This window comes from Pleurodeles waltl, chromosome 6, assembly GCF_031143425.1.
Source record: "Pleurodeles waltl isolate 20211129_DDA chromosome 6, aPleWal1.hap1.20221129, whole genome shotgun sequence".
Taxonomy (NCBI): Eukaryota; Metazoa; Chordata; class Amphibia; order Caudata; family Salamandridae; genus Pleurodeles; species Pleurodeles waltl.
The window spans coordinates 1,534,525,203-1,534,540,293 of record NC_090445.1 but is presented as its reverse complement, the minus strand read 5'-3'; positions in this window follow the sequence as shown (position 1 = coordinate 1,534,540,293).

Below are 15,091 nucleotides of genomic sequence, written 5' to 3'. Positions count from 1 at the left end.
TGACTTCATCTGCCAGTGCTCTTCTGCTGAGAGTCCTGACTTGCCAAGTGGTGCCAACTCCAGTCGCTGGGCCCCTGGAAGTGAAAGCTGGTGAGCTGAAGGGGAAAATCCATGCACCAATGCAATATGGCAAAAAAATCAACACAATGCCTGTCCCACGGCTGGAGAACTGACGCAGCACCTGTATCGCGGCTGCAGAATCGACCAGGCACCTGTTACCCCACGGATCCACCAACACATTGTTCCCGGGGAATCAATTTCTCATGTATCTCGCACCGCAGTAGGAACTGAGGCTGCGTGTCCGGAAATCAATGCATTACCTTTCCTGTGAGGAAAGAATCAATGCATCACTTCCCCTGCGCAGTAAGGAACTGACGCATCGCTTTGCTTTTTGGTGCCTGACCTCCCCTGTGCCCCACATCGTCTTTGCTTTTGACGAATCCCAGAAACTTTATGCTAAAAAGATACAATCATTGATTCCTATTGGTTAAGACTCATTTCCACTTTTAAAAGGTGATATCTTTCCTTGTCTTTGTTGTTTTTTTGTCATTTTGGTCTTCTTTTACTCAGATAAATATTGGCAATGATTTCTAAAGTGGTGTGGAGTCCTTTTGTCGTGTTTTCACTGTGGGTGTGTGTGTGTGTGTGTGTGTGTGTACAAATACTTTATACATTGCCTCTGAGATAAGCCTGATTGCTCATGCTAAGGTACCAAGGGGGTGAGCAGGGATTATCTTAGCTGTGTGGCTTCCTATTTGGGCAGGGTGCAAACCACTGCCAACTAGAGACCCCATTTCTAACAAGTGTTGTTGCCCAGGGTCCTGCAGAATGCTTGAGTAGCAAGGAAAGAGTTAAGACAAATCTGTGGCACATTCCAGAAGAAGAGGCAGCAAAGCCTGGGAAGACCAGAAGGGCATGACAGTGACACAGATAAAGCAGGAGCAGAGGGATCATTGAAAAAGTGGGGCATATAGCCCAACAGAAGTCCCAAATCTAGAGAAAAGCATCCAATGCCCACATATTGGTTTCAGGGTACATAGCCACACATTTCTTTACCTGTTTTTTTAGGCATATTATGAACCAGTATATCTCTGAAGAGCTCCAGGGAGCATGAATTATCTAGAAACACTGATGGGCCAACAGCCAATCACTGGTGTCACATATGTGACGTAAAAACAATTTGCATTGTTATTGGAATTTCTGTGAAGATACGGTAGTTTGACAGTAAGCTTTCTTTCGAAGCAGAAATTCAAAACAACCAGAAAAATACCTACTAGATTTATAGACCCTACTCCTAGCCTGTTCATCAAATGGACCATGGAGATGCTGTTCACTCGAAATACAAGACAACTGTTGGACTTGTTGCAAACGTTCTGGCAAGAGGTTCCTAGCAGTTGATGTGGAGCACTCTCTCTGTGGAAGGAATCTCTAGTGGGCTGACCCTGAAACCTGGCAATCCGGTCAAGGTTGCTTGTTTCCGATTTGAAAGCTTCTAGTGCAGAGCTGGAAATGGCCTTCCTATTTCAGGCCTCAACATTACTTGGCCAATGATCTGTTGTTCAGATTCTGACCTTAACAAAGTAGAAAAGATATCAAATTATGGTCCAGATTGTAGAACTGAGACACCAGCCGTTAAACATAAACCTTGAAAAAGTAGTATACGGGTCCCTGTTGCCTGTCTCTTGCAAATTGGGCAACTTGATTGAATGGTCAATCACTCACCAGACATGAGGTGATGAAATTAGGCAGGGTTGAAAAATAGTTCACCTTTCCAATTGAAGAAAGAAGAGTCATTCAGGAAGTGCAACTCTGCAGGAGTTCGTGCCCAAAGCTGTGGGCAGTAGCAGTGAGGCAATATTATTATTATCTTTATGAATATCATAATCCACCTCCTCATGCATCACTTGTGGCAAAGAAATCTCATCATTTGTGTCAATCTCTCTGTTCACACCCTTGGGAGTGAGTGGAGGACTAAGGAAAGTTTGAATGAGCTTTTGGGAATCTCGATGATGTGCACGCCTAGCCCTAGTAAAGCATAGAAATGCAGATTTGGAAGGGAAGGCAGGGGTTTGAAATACTTGCGTTTTGAAAAGGCCTTTCTAACATTCCCAGAAGACAACCTACTTATGGATGTGTCATCCATAATCATTGACGAAAGGCATAGGGAACCTAGGGTGAGAGACTGGGCAGGTCAAAAAAGGGTACGTTAGACATTTAAGTAGATGGAGCAGGGGGTGTAGAGTTAAGAGTTGTGAATGGTAGGTAATCTGAGGGCATCATAAAGGGAGGATTACCAGGCCAAAGATATCCAAGAAAGTCCTTGTTTAAAGGAAGTTTCAAATATTGTATTGCAGTGATCTAGAGACTCGCGAAGAGGGTAAAAATCATTGCGTTTCAATGCAAAATGATCAAGTTTAGCCATAGTTAATCTGACACTTAAGAGGGAAATCAATGAGCCCTTCCAAAAATCTTTGTTGACGCCCTATTTATTTATTTCCTCCGTGTTTCCAAATTCCTTGGTGCCTCAACTCAAACAACCAATAGGTATTCCAAGAATGGAAAATGTCTTGTCAGAGAACAATAGCTGGGAATAGTTAATAATAGAGAATTATTTAAAAATTGATTGGGTCACACAGTGGTTAATGGATCATTGTTAGTGATAGCTGAAGGTAAAGGGTGCCACCAGGCAGCTGACCTTTGTTCATACTTATTGGATAAACGAGGGAAGTACACACCTAAAACGCTGGCAAGCAACAAAGAAGTGATATGTGCGCATCCGCTGAGGAACTGGCACGGCCATGCATGTAACACATCGGAAGGCAGGCCGTGGCTTTGTGAATGGGTAGTTACTCTGGTTGTGGTAACAAACTGTGGTGGAATTGCCAGACAGGCACAGCAAATGCTGCTGAGCTAACAAGCACAGAGTGTGGCACATCGTAGGCAGAGAGCACAACTGTGCTGGTGGGTGTCCACAGCTCTGGGGTCCTGGAGTGGAGAAATGGCTATAGTTTACAAGTCAAGCTTCAGCATTGCATAACTGCTTCTGATCCACAGATGTAGATGCAGTTAGCAGCCTTTAGCACAGAGAGGCCTCCCCTAGCTACCTTTGCAACAATTTCCCGGTTAACAAGACAGAGGCATTCCTCAAGTTCTTGTGAAGGCGACTATGGGCTCACTGGTGGGTTCAGGGTCTGAGAAATCCTCCACAAGACTCTGCAGAAGCTAATCCTTTCCTTAGATCCAAAGCAGTGTAAATGACACTACTTTTTACCGTTGGCTGGCAACCTGCTGGTGGTCTGGAGCAGCACATAAGATTCCACAATGTTCCCACGGCTCCTTGCAGGCACTCGGGCTATAGATCTCTTTGTAGGCAGGATCATCTACGCAGGGCACACTCCAGCATTCTTCTTCACAAAAGCCAGGGCTGTGCTCCTATCGAGGCAGTGCAGCAGCTCTTCTAACGGGGATCCTGGTCCAGTGAATTAGTTTTGTGCACTGTTCGAATTTTCGGGATCTCTTCCATTCAAATACTGAATACAAACACCACGACCAGTCCAGGACAGGGTGGTGGCCCACAGGAAGCTTTCTTCAGATGGTTCCGAGCAGTTAAAACATATATGTGTGTTGGACTCAGAGAGCCTGACCAAACTCTTTGTGGCATAGATGAGGCAGAGAGTGGGTGCAGAGCCAGTATAGTTCTGCTATTGCTGGGGAATCAGGAGGCAAACACCAAGGGAAGAATTGGACACACCCTACCGACCGACGGCCACCCTGTACAGTAAACTGCTTGGGGAAGGGAATAAATGCTGCCTTTTCGGCTCCTATGTTAACGAAAGACTTGGCCAGCCTCTCTTAAGGCCCTCTGACATTTTGTGCTGCAATAACAAACAGGAAAGCCAAAGTGTATTTTCTGCTGTACCCAGCCAACCATGTACACCGTGCACACACTGATTCTGCATCTATCACAAAAGGTGTGCATAGTTTTGATTTATAACCCGCACAGATTGTAGAAAAAGACCGTTAGGAGACACTGGCAGAATCGTTTAAACAGGAGAAGCTGGTTGGCATTACATCCTAGAAGAGACACATGTGGCCTGTCCCTTCTCAAAAATCCATGCTACCGCCTCTGCTAGTCCCACAAAGTCAAGGATGAGAGGGCAGTAGCTGTTAAAAAGCTGCGCACTTTGAACGCCACCTCGACCTTAGAGTAGGTCTGAAACCATAGTCAGCAGGCATAATTGTCATGCTTATTAAGGGTAAAATCAAAAATCTACAAAAATTGTACAGTGACTTGCCAAAAGAATCACTGGCCCCACGTCCACGTTCTCTAAAGCTAAGCAGGGGACATTGATGGCCCAACAGTTCTTATGCTCGTAGGCCCATGAGCCTACCACATCCGATCCCCCTAACCCTGACATCATCTCACACCATTGCCTCCAAGTTTCCTGCCTCACTGGACACTAGTACTTTGATGTCCTCTACTTCCAAACTCCCTCTCCCTCCCCATAGCACAAATAGTTCTAGAGCCTTCTAATGCCGTTTCAATGTAGCCTCCTGCAAACTGTTAAAATCTTCGAACATGGTCACCTCGCCAAAGCAATCACTTTCTGCTAGATCATTCTCTACCAAAACTCCTATCCTGTGATTACTTATGTCCCCACCCTCTAACACCACTGACAAAGGAGGATACTGAGACCAAGCCATTCCTGTAGACCAGTGGCAAAACACAGAAGTGGCAGCCTGAGACCACCAACACCCCTTAACACATTAGCACACCCCCAGTAACACAGTTCTCACTGTGTAGGTACTCTGCTGCTTAGCTGTGTGACCAGAAACTCCTTCAAAACCTGTTGAGAGCATTGTGTGAGGATACCACCCATTCACGCATGCATAATTCCATCTTTTCTAGGCACATATCCATGTTCACCAGTTACTTGTTTTGACAGCTCTGTGGATCAGCACTGTTCTCCTGTACTACATTATATTACTTGCAGGGTTGGTGAACTGACATTTTGTAAACTCATGTTTCTTTTTGCTCACTTTTCTCACCTTATCTAATTTTTCTTCTTCAGGATGAATAGATCACTCTGCAGTGTTCAACCTACTTTGTGTGCAGAGCGAGGAAGCACCTGTCCTGAATAAGACATATGGTCCCATCTATATGAAGAAGAGTAAAGATGTGAGTAGAGCGTTTCAAGCTACCAGGCATAGTCCTGAGTACCCTTCTGATGAGATAGCAAGATGCTCTACCTATCAAGGGCCCCTCTTCCAAGCATGTGGAGGTCACCATCACTGTCCCAATATAAGTTTAGTGAGTAACCTAGAGCAGGGTCGGAGCACTGTGTTATGAGAATATTTTCCTCCTGTACAAAATAACCTTTTTGCACTGTAGCAAATGTAAACGTCCAGTGACCCCAAGCACTTTGGCAACAAGGGCCCTTTCGAGACAATACCACTCAGCTGTAGAGATTCCTTTTCATTGTTGGGTTGAGCATAGCACCCTGACCGGGCACAGAAGCCCCAAGCCTCCTTGGCACCATGTGATTGACCCAGTCTCTGTTTTTGGTTGCGGTCTGCATGCCCTCTGCACCGAGTGGTCCTGCAAGCTTGCTTCCCTGATGCATGTTAGAGGGCCAGGACTCCAGTCACTCTGGTGACTACACAAAATATTCTCTTTCCATACCTTGTCTTCTACTTTCAGTCTATGGTTACAGCCAGCTTCCTCATGCTATACTGAGCAAACACTGAAAACATGTATTTCACCTCACCACTTTACAGACGAAACTGTCTTTGCATCGTCAACATCTTAATTCCTTCACCTTCAACCATTAGCAGTCGAGATTTTTACACCTGATGTGAATTAGCCGCTATATGATGACTGCAGACAGTTTCAAACACCTCAACATTTCAAGATACAACCACGCCTCCCTGTTCCAGTCATACAAGAACCCGAACAACTCTCTCATCCTGAACAAGCTGGATTACTTCTGTTACTCTGTTATGTACCTTACACAATACTCTTTTTCCATGCTGGAGAAAAAAATCAACTCCTGGTCACTTTTTTCAACATTCCCCAAACTAGCCCTATTATACTCTGCTGCTACAACAGACAGAAAAGTGATTAATGAAATACTTGCAGTAATCTCAGACACTGGTATTTACTCAGGGCCACATCCCAGTCCATCAGTTTTTGCCCACCATGCCACTGCCGACTAGGCCTCACCATATGTAAATCTGCCCTCGTCCTGCTCCAGTAGCAACCAAGCCAGGTACTTTCTGCAATGAAACACAAGCAACCCAAGACCGGTTTTGCCTACTTTGGGGCTCTTGAATCAGGTGCAGCTTGGTTCATGACATAAGCTGTCCCTACAGAGAACAGAGCAGTCCTCTAGCTTGTTGCCCTTATCTTCAGTTTCATTCTTCACCAACAGCATCAATATTTATATCCCTTTCCAGCTGCAGCCGCCACAAATCTCAATGAGGAGGTTGGGGGACGGGGGAAAGAACTAAACAAAATTTAAATTAAAAACAATTACCTTTCTGTACCTGCCGTCGGCGCCTCGCTCATCGCTCATCGATCTTCTTCTGGTGTCTCAGCATTCACTGGGATGCCAGCAAAGGCTTCCCAGCAATCCTGGTGCTGCTTTCATGCTAAAGCAAGAATTAATGCAGCTCCAGGATATATTCTGAATGGCTAGGACTGTCGATCAGACACAGCCCTAGGGTCTGTGCAGTTTCTCCAACCCAGCTGTTAAATACAGCCAGGCTAGAGCAACCTAAGTGCGCATGTGTGTCTGGCCAGCATGAGAGGGACAGCCAAACACACATGTGCACTTAGGTGCACTCTATACTCCTCCCACCTCCTGTGACACAGCCCCGCCCCTCCCTGTGCTGCTGGCTGAGCCAGCAGATGAAAAATAAAACAACAGTTTTATCGTTTCATTTTCATCTCCTGGCACTTTTCATTTTTCGTTTCATTTTTCATCTCCTGGCTCTTGGCCAGTGAGGCAACGCTCCTCCGCCATTGCACAGGAGCCGCCCCTGTCCCTTTCCACTATGTGTCCCTAGCTGCCCGGCACCTACTCTGTAGCATGATACGTGTGAGTTGTCCTGTTCCCGTGCTTTAACCATTGTAGTCACCTCGTACAGGAAATCCCACACCGAGGGCTTTAAGTGAGACGAAAAAAGCAGGGGTCCTTGAAAGGGGTGGGGCATATATAATTGCACTGCCTTCAGCCACAACTCAATTGTGCCCTGTTATAAAAACTTGGATGCGACTCAATTCAAACTATGCCCTAGAGGGCCTACACAAAGTAATATGCTGCCTGAAAAAAAGGAAACGAAGCATCCTGTAAAAAAGCAAACACTTATTGGAAATTCAAGATTAAGCAAAGCATGTGAACTATAGGTAACAACGACATGGAATACTTTAATGTTTATTTTACACTAATTGTTCAGAAATCCGTGTTTTTGTCTGTACAGTTAAGGACATGAGTACAGGACCCGAAAGGGACCCGTTTCAACGTCCATTTCACATCACTACCGGGTCTGAGACCCAGAGGGACTCGGCGGCCCACTTAATGCCCTGCTCGCACCTCTAGATTTGTGAACAATGACCTTCCCTGACTCACTGAAGTATGACTGCAAGAACCAACTCATGGCCCAGGAGCATCACTGATAAGACTGGTAGTACCTCTCTAGCCTTATTCACTGCCACTAGCACAACACCTTGACGCATAAAAGTTACTAATTGATGTCCATGTCCGTGGCACTTACCATTCTAAAGCCTCTTCTCTGCATTTGTGCAAACTGCGAATGAACGCTCCGCATGCATTACCGTGGGCCACACACACTTCTCTATTTAAGACTCTTCGATAGAGCTCTTCAATGCCTATTAATCGGAAAGGCTTGATAATTACCTTGAATTTGTGATATTTTTGAAAGATGATGTTACAGGGAGTGAATACAAGAAAATGGTTTATTTCCTTGTTTTATCATGTGCAAACATGCCTTTTAATGGCCTTTAAGAGTACTTTATAGCTAGAAGAATGTGCGCGATAGAAAATAGCCGGACATTCGTACTTTGGATCAAAGATGGGGTAGTACTGGCCATTGTGTTTTTTAGATCACTTAAATGTAGAAGGCTCGCTTAAGAAAACATATGATAAACCTACTACCACATGTAGGCGTTGCTGGGAGTATAAGGGGAGAAAGAGAACAGTAGAGAAAGGGAGACCGATTTGAACGTAAAATTCATCATGAACACAAATGTAGAACAGCGAAGAGAATTAAGAATGGTAAACAGTGAGAAGGAAAAAGAAGCCACGAAAGTAGTGAAAAATACAGCTCTCGGGATAACTGGAGAACAAAAAAAGTAGGACAGAGAACGGAAAAGAACAAATTTGTCGAAAGGGGATTTTGTTTTTAAAGAAGTCATTAGGGATGAACAAATTATATGGACAACATTTGGGTGGACAAGAAGAAATACAGATGGAGGAACGACAAAAACATCCCAGTGGAGGAGCAGTTGTGGAAGAACAAGAGGGCAGAAGATGTAATAAAATAAAAAAAAAGACGGTGGAAATCGTCCCAAGGGAGGGGCAGATGTGGGAGAGCTAGAGGAAAGAAGATGTACTAAGAGAAAACAAGACGGGTGGATTTCGCTGCAGAAACTGGGGAGTGTGCGCTCTGGAGATAGTGCAAAAGAGACTGAGCGAGGGGGAAGGCGTAGCACAGCCAGAGGAAGCAGGCAGCCTTGGAGAGTGGGAGGTGGATGTGTTGCTCCATTGACACACGACAGCAGCTCAGAACCTAGGACTGCGTGGGTGGCAGCACAAGCCTGCGTGCCTCCCTCGACTTTCCCAGGCACGAAGCAGACAGCTTACAAAGGATGTAGTCATTCCTCGCTGGGGACAGGCCAGCCCCCCCTCCTCGGTGTTCCCTTCCCAGGACACACGCCCGCTTCCTCATTTGTTTCTCCTTTGCAGCACCGCGGCCTGCGTCACAGGCTGAAATCCCTTAAACGCTCAGCGCTGGCAGTGCAAATAAGCAGGAAAAACGAAAATACATTCCCGAGTCTGAGCAAGTGGAGGGTCAGCCAGAAAAAGCACAGCAAGGGGGCGCTACAGGAACTGTAGAGACTGCCGGCGGAATGAACGAAGCAATAATGGCAGTCTTTGTGATCTGGTAACAAGTAGGGATGGTCACAGTTTTCATCGTCCTCGCCGTAGGGCAGAAGCTAGAAATTGCCGAAGCTAGAACGGAACAGTGAGGAGGAAAATAGGAAAAGAGTAGGAGCTGACCGTCAGGTTAGTAGAATGAAACACGAACAACCAGAAATTCCGAGAGAGTACCAATCAAATAAAAACAAATCTAGGAAAACAACTAGGACTAGTGAGTCTACAGTACTGCACAAGGGAACATGAAGAATACTACTTAGAGGGGCAGAGTAATGAAGCCGGGGAGAATAGAAAGAACAAAGAGAAGAAAATTGAAATTTGGCAAAAGGTTGCTTGAATGAAAAGTATAGTGAACAGAAACAAAGCCCTGATTGCAACTCGCTTAGTCGAAGGGTGGGCCGCAAACATCACATATGTAGCTTAGCATGTACAGCTGAGGAGATAGCAAAAATATAAAGTTAAGCTCAACCTTGAAAGTAGGACTTGCTGTGGTGCCAAAATGAAGAGAATCAGAGAAAGTAAACGCCTTTGATAAATGGGACTGCAGGTAAAATCAATAGTCACTAGAATATGTAAGGAGAGAGATGGCAGTAGAAGACGTGCATTGTCAAAGCCAATAGGTCTTGCCTATGCAAAAACTATTGGCTTCGACAATGTCTTTTATTCATGTTGTACAGCAGGGTGGCTAGAAGTCAGTGGTGTGGCACAGAGTGGTGTAAAGTAAACCAGAGTAAAGTGATGTAGAGTGGAGTGGCATAGAGTAGTATAGAGTGGAGTGACCAAGAGTAGAGTGGAATTACTTAGATTGGAATGTCGTAGAGTAGACTGGCAAAGAAAAAGAGGTGTGTAGAGTGCAGTGGAGGGGCGTGGCGTGGTGTAGAGTATAGTGATGAAGAGTGGAGTGGCATAGAGTAGGGTGGTGTAGAGTGGAGTGGCATAGAGTTGAGTGGCATATAGTGGCATAGAGTAGAGTGGCATGGGGAAGTATAGAGTAGAGTGGCATGGAGTGGAGTGGAGTGGCATAGAATAAAATAGCATAGACTAGAGTGGTGTACAGTGAAGTGGCGTAGAGTGGAGTGGCATACAGTGGATTGGCACAGAGGAAAGTGGAATGGTGTAGAGTGGAGTGATGTTGAGTGGGGTTGCATTGACAGGAGTGGCATAGAGTGGTGTGAAGTGGCATATAGTGCAGTAGCACAGAGTGGAGTTGCTGACAGTGGAGTGGCATAAAGTAGAATGACAAGGAGTGGCATTGTGTGGAATGGAGTGACATAGAGTGCCGTAGAGAGGCACTGTGTGGAGAGGCGTAGAGTAGAGCAGAGTGGCGTAGAGTGGCATACAGTGACATGGCGTAAAGTGGAGTAGCCTAGAGTGGAGTAACGTAGAGTAGTACAGTTGTGGGTGTTCTTAAGCAAGACGCTCAAATTAAAATTAACGCAAAGGTTTGAGGCATAAAGGGGATGAATGACTGAAAGCCGCACAAGAACTGGAAACAGAGGTAGTGTCCTGTAATGAATACTTCATTCACACCGAGATCAGTGGATGGACGCTAATTAAGTTGTGTCAGTATGTGCTTGGTCCATGCTCCACAGAAAGAAAAGGGAGTGACGCCCAGCATGCGCTGGGCAATTAGGAGGCAGCAAAGAAGATTGCCAATGAAGTCAAAGAATGGGAAGCAATTTGCTTGTTCCAAGTCCTTTGTTGTAAACCATACCAGTTGCAAGCGAGAGCACATTCAGCGCATGCACTGTCACAGACAAGACCTAAAAACTTGGAGCGAGGCAGTACAAGTATCAAGAGTCGTAATTTCAGTAAAGAAGGGGCCTGAGAAAGGAAGGAACAACTGAAACTGCCTTCAGGGTGGCATGGTAAAAAGTCAAAATAGCATTAAGCATCGGATCCCAATGCAGCTTTCCGGAAAGGTGAAAGCAGGTAGATCAGACCACTTAAGAAAAAAATGCAACAAACAAATGTGTTTTGTGAAAGTGACAGAGGCTACCAGAAGTTTATAAGCTTAGTGTGGCCCTTGCATATCACCTATAGCAAAAGAATGGACTTTAGTTTTGGTTTTATGTGCGCTAGGGTCCTGCACGTGGTTGAACGTCTGTAAAGAAAAGGTCTGGGTTTGAAGTAAGGATGAGTGATTCCTACAGCCTAGAAGAGTTAATTGTTGTCATCGTAGGATGCCAGGTAATGAAATGGAAGAAGATGTACAAGAGTAAAAAAATTACAGTGGTTCATCATAAAAAAAGCATGGAGAACAGACATTGTTGTGAGGAAGACATGGCTAACAGGTAATTTCTGAATAGCTTTGGAAGCACCCAGGAATACCAGGAGACACTAATATTAAAGGTGGAAAGACAGCTGGTGCAGCAGCTTCTGAATAAATATGGTAGACACAAGAAGGGAAACCTAGGGGCATATTTATACTCCGTTTGCGCCGGAATTGCGTCGTTTTTTTTGACGCAATTTCGACGCAAAACTAACTCCATATTTATACTTTGGCGTTAGACGCATCTAGCGCCAAAGTCCATGGAGTTTGCGTCTTTTTTTAGCGTGGACACCTACTTTGCGTTAATGAGATGCAAGGTAGGCGTTCACGTCTAAAAAATCGACTCCGAGGCATGTGCGTCGGATTTATACTCCCGGGCAAAATTCACGCCCGGGAGTGGGCGGGTCAAAAAAAATGACGTACGGCCGCTTTTGCGCCGTTTTTTAGCGCCTGCAAAAGGCAGGCATTAAGGGACCTGTGGGCTCTGAAGGACCCCAGAGGTGCCCTCCCATGCCCCCAGGGACACCCCCTGTCACTCTTGCCCACCCCAGGAGGACACCCAAGGCTGGAGGGACCCATCCCAGGGACATTAAGGTAAGTTCAGGTAAGTGTTTTTTTTCATTTTTTTTTGTGGCATAGGGGGGCCTGATTTGTGCCCCCCCTACATGCCACTATGCCCAATGGCCATGCCCAGGGGACATAAGTCCCCTGGGCATGGCCATTGGGCAAGGGGGCATGACTCCTGTCTTTGCTAAGACAGGAGTCATTTCTATGGGGGTTGTGAGTCGAAAAAAATGGCGCAAATCGGGTTGAGGCGAAAAAATTGCCTCAACCTGACTTGCCCCATTTCTTGACGCCCATGCCCCATATCCCCCTACGCTGCCTGGTGTACGTCGTTTTTTTACACGCACACCAGGCAGCGCCGGCGGCTAACGCCAGCTAACGTCATTGATTAAATACGGCGCCCGCATGGCGCTTCAGAATGGCGTTAGCCGGCGCTAATTTTTTTGACGCAAAACTGCGTTAGCGCAGTTTTGCGTCAAAAAGTATAAATATGGCCCCTAGAGTGATGGCTTTACATTTTAGAGAGAGGGTGAGAAAAGGGAAGCCAGGAGTGACACCTGGATGGGTAGGACAGATTACACATGCCAGAACAGGCAAATTTTGAACAAATATGAAAGCCAGATATTAAAAGACACAAAAACTGGCATTATGATAGTATTGTAGAGGGACCACCATGAACACTCCTGAAGAGACATTCAGACTGTAAAATAAAACAAACAGACCTGTCAATCTTTGGAATTCAAAATTCCGAAAGCATTCTTTCACACATAACAGAATTACTAAGCATTCCTTGAATTACCCATCAGGAGATGCTCAGCAGACCAGCCTCTTGGTTCCTAGTCAAGGTTTAAGGTCAGCAGTTGCAAGGAAATGGACAGAATAACCACAAGACTTTTTCCACTCCATATAGGGCCATATGTACAGACATTCCTACTACCTGCTCTAGGTCCTTACCTGCGTTTCTTTTCACACCAGTTGTGTGCCCCTTGCTTAAAAAGTGTGTGACAGGCAGATTATCAGTCCGTCTATAATATCCCTTGGCATTGCCCAGGATACATTTATTTTGATGTGTTGTAGTCAATCCATGCAGTTTTTCACAATTTGAGGAGATTTTTTTTATTTAACCCTTCTTTAACCTCTCTTTCTAAAAATCTATCAAATAGGTAAAAATCAATGTCGCTTCAACTTAATCACACTGAGGTAAGTCAGAGGAGAAGGCTTTTCTTGCACTATCAATCCTCCTGAAGGCCGTGCATTCACAGCTCCTCGGTTCTTCTCCTCCCACAGTCAGGTGCCTCTCCAGCTTAGGAGCGGTGGGAGTTTTAGCAATGACGAAATAGGAGTATCTTAGCAACTGAAATAGTGTTTTTGTTCACTGTTCTTTGACTCTGCAGTGCAGCGCAAGAGGCCTTGTCATGCAGAGAAACACAGGGCTAGAGCTCTCTGGAGCCTTGCAACATAGTGATAGAAAAACCATGTGTAATACAGAGAGAAGTCAGAGAGAGATTTTACAGAAAAAGAAAAGGAATACACGGTGGGGATTTGTTCGGTTAATATTTACTTCAGGTAGTCTCTGAAGTGGAGGTTACTACTTTCATTGGCATCACGTTTTCATCGTTTCCTTCATGCCCACATTCATCATAGGACGGGCTACAAAATACTTCATAAAACATGCATTCTGTGCAAAGCACCTTTTTCGTATTGGGCATACAGCATTTTGAATATAAGTTCCGACGTCCCCTTGGTAGATCAGGTCTACCTTGGATACATTCCTTGTATCTCGTACTTGCCCTATTCCTCTTGAATATTTGAATCAGGCATTCGTGCTGGGATGGAAAAACATTTCTGTGGATTAAGTAACCATGTATATTAGCTTGGGCAGCACCCATGCTGACATGCATCACTTTAAAGGCCTGCTCATACAACACTGGAATGGAAAATATCTTACCACAGATGCAGACAGGTAAAACAGGGCAGCAGTAATATTCCTTTTCCTTACAGAGCGGTGAAAGCTTTCCTTAGTCTTAATACGTGTACAGTCCTGGCAGAGCACTGCAAGCTTTCCTTACCCAGATAACAGCCTGGTGAACTGAAACGGAAATTTCCCTAACTCAAAGCACATGTGACAGTAATGCAAGCTTCTGTCAAATACAAAATAGGTACAGAATTGTCAACATCATTGCAGACTTCCTTTAGACACATTTATTAGGCACAACATAGGTAGCAGTAGTGCATGAAATTCTGGCATCATTTGCCAACATACGACATACTCTGGGGCATATTTCCAAGACCCTAGCGCCCCTGGAGCATCACTTTTTTTGATGCTCCGGTGGCGCATTGTGCCGGCCCATATTTACAAGGCCAGGTAAAACCACTGTGCATGGCTTTGCAAGGCCTTGTAAATATGGCCCCCTTAAATGCATTACTATCATGGACGTTATTTAGGGCTTCTAGGGGTCGCAGCTGGGGCCCCTGGCTTGCCTCTTGCGACCCCCTAGCATTGCCTTTGTGACCCCTGGCCTCAGGGGCGACAAAATCAGTGTCAGGAATGCAATAGCAGCTCTGGACATACCTTGTGGGCTAATTTCCTTGTTTTCCGTCACATTTCTGTTACAGTAATAGTAAGAACTGACTATTCATAATTACTGTAATAAAGAAAAGATTACAATTAGCTGGAATAAGTCCCTCCCTGGCAGCTAAGGTAAGCAAAAAATGCTTTAAAAATATATGTTGTGTGCATGATTGTGGGTGAGAGTGTGTTTGAGTGTGTGTATGTGTGAATGTGTGTGTATGTGTAAGCATGCATGCATGTGTGAATAAAAGAAAAGTTTAAATTGGCATGTGATGTCACTTCCGCTACTACAGTGTGTGAAAGGGGTGTTCCATGGGTGTTGCTGTGGGTATTTCCATACAAGACACATGGAATCTGACGCATTCACAGATTTACAGGGCTGTGAATGCATCATGTTCCTACTCCACCTGAGGGGTGGTGTAAAAGTGGCGCAACGAGGAGGAATATGTTTATTTCTCCTCGTTTTATCCTCTTTCTTTGTGTGCTGCATTCTGCAACACACAT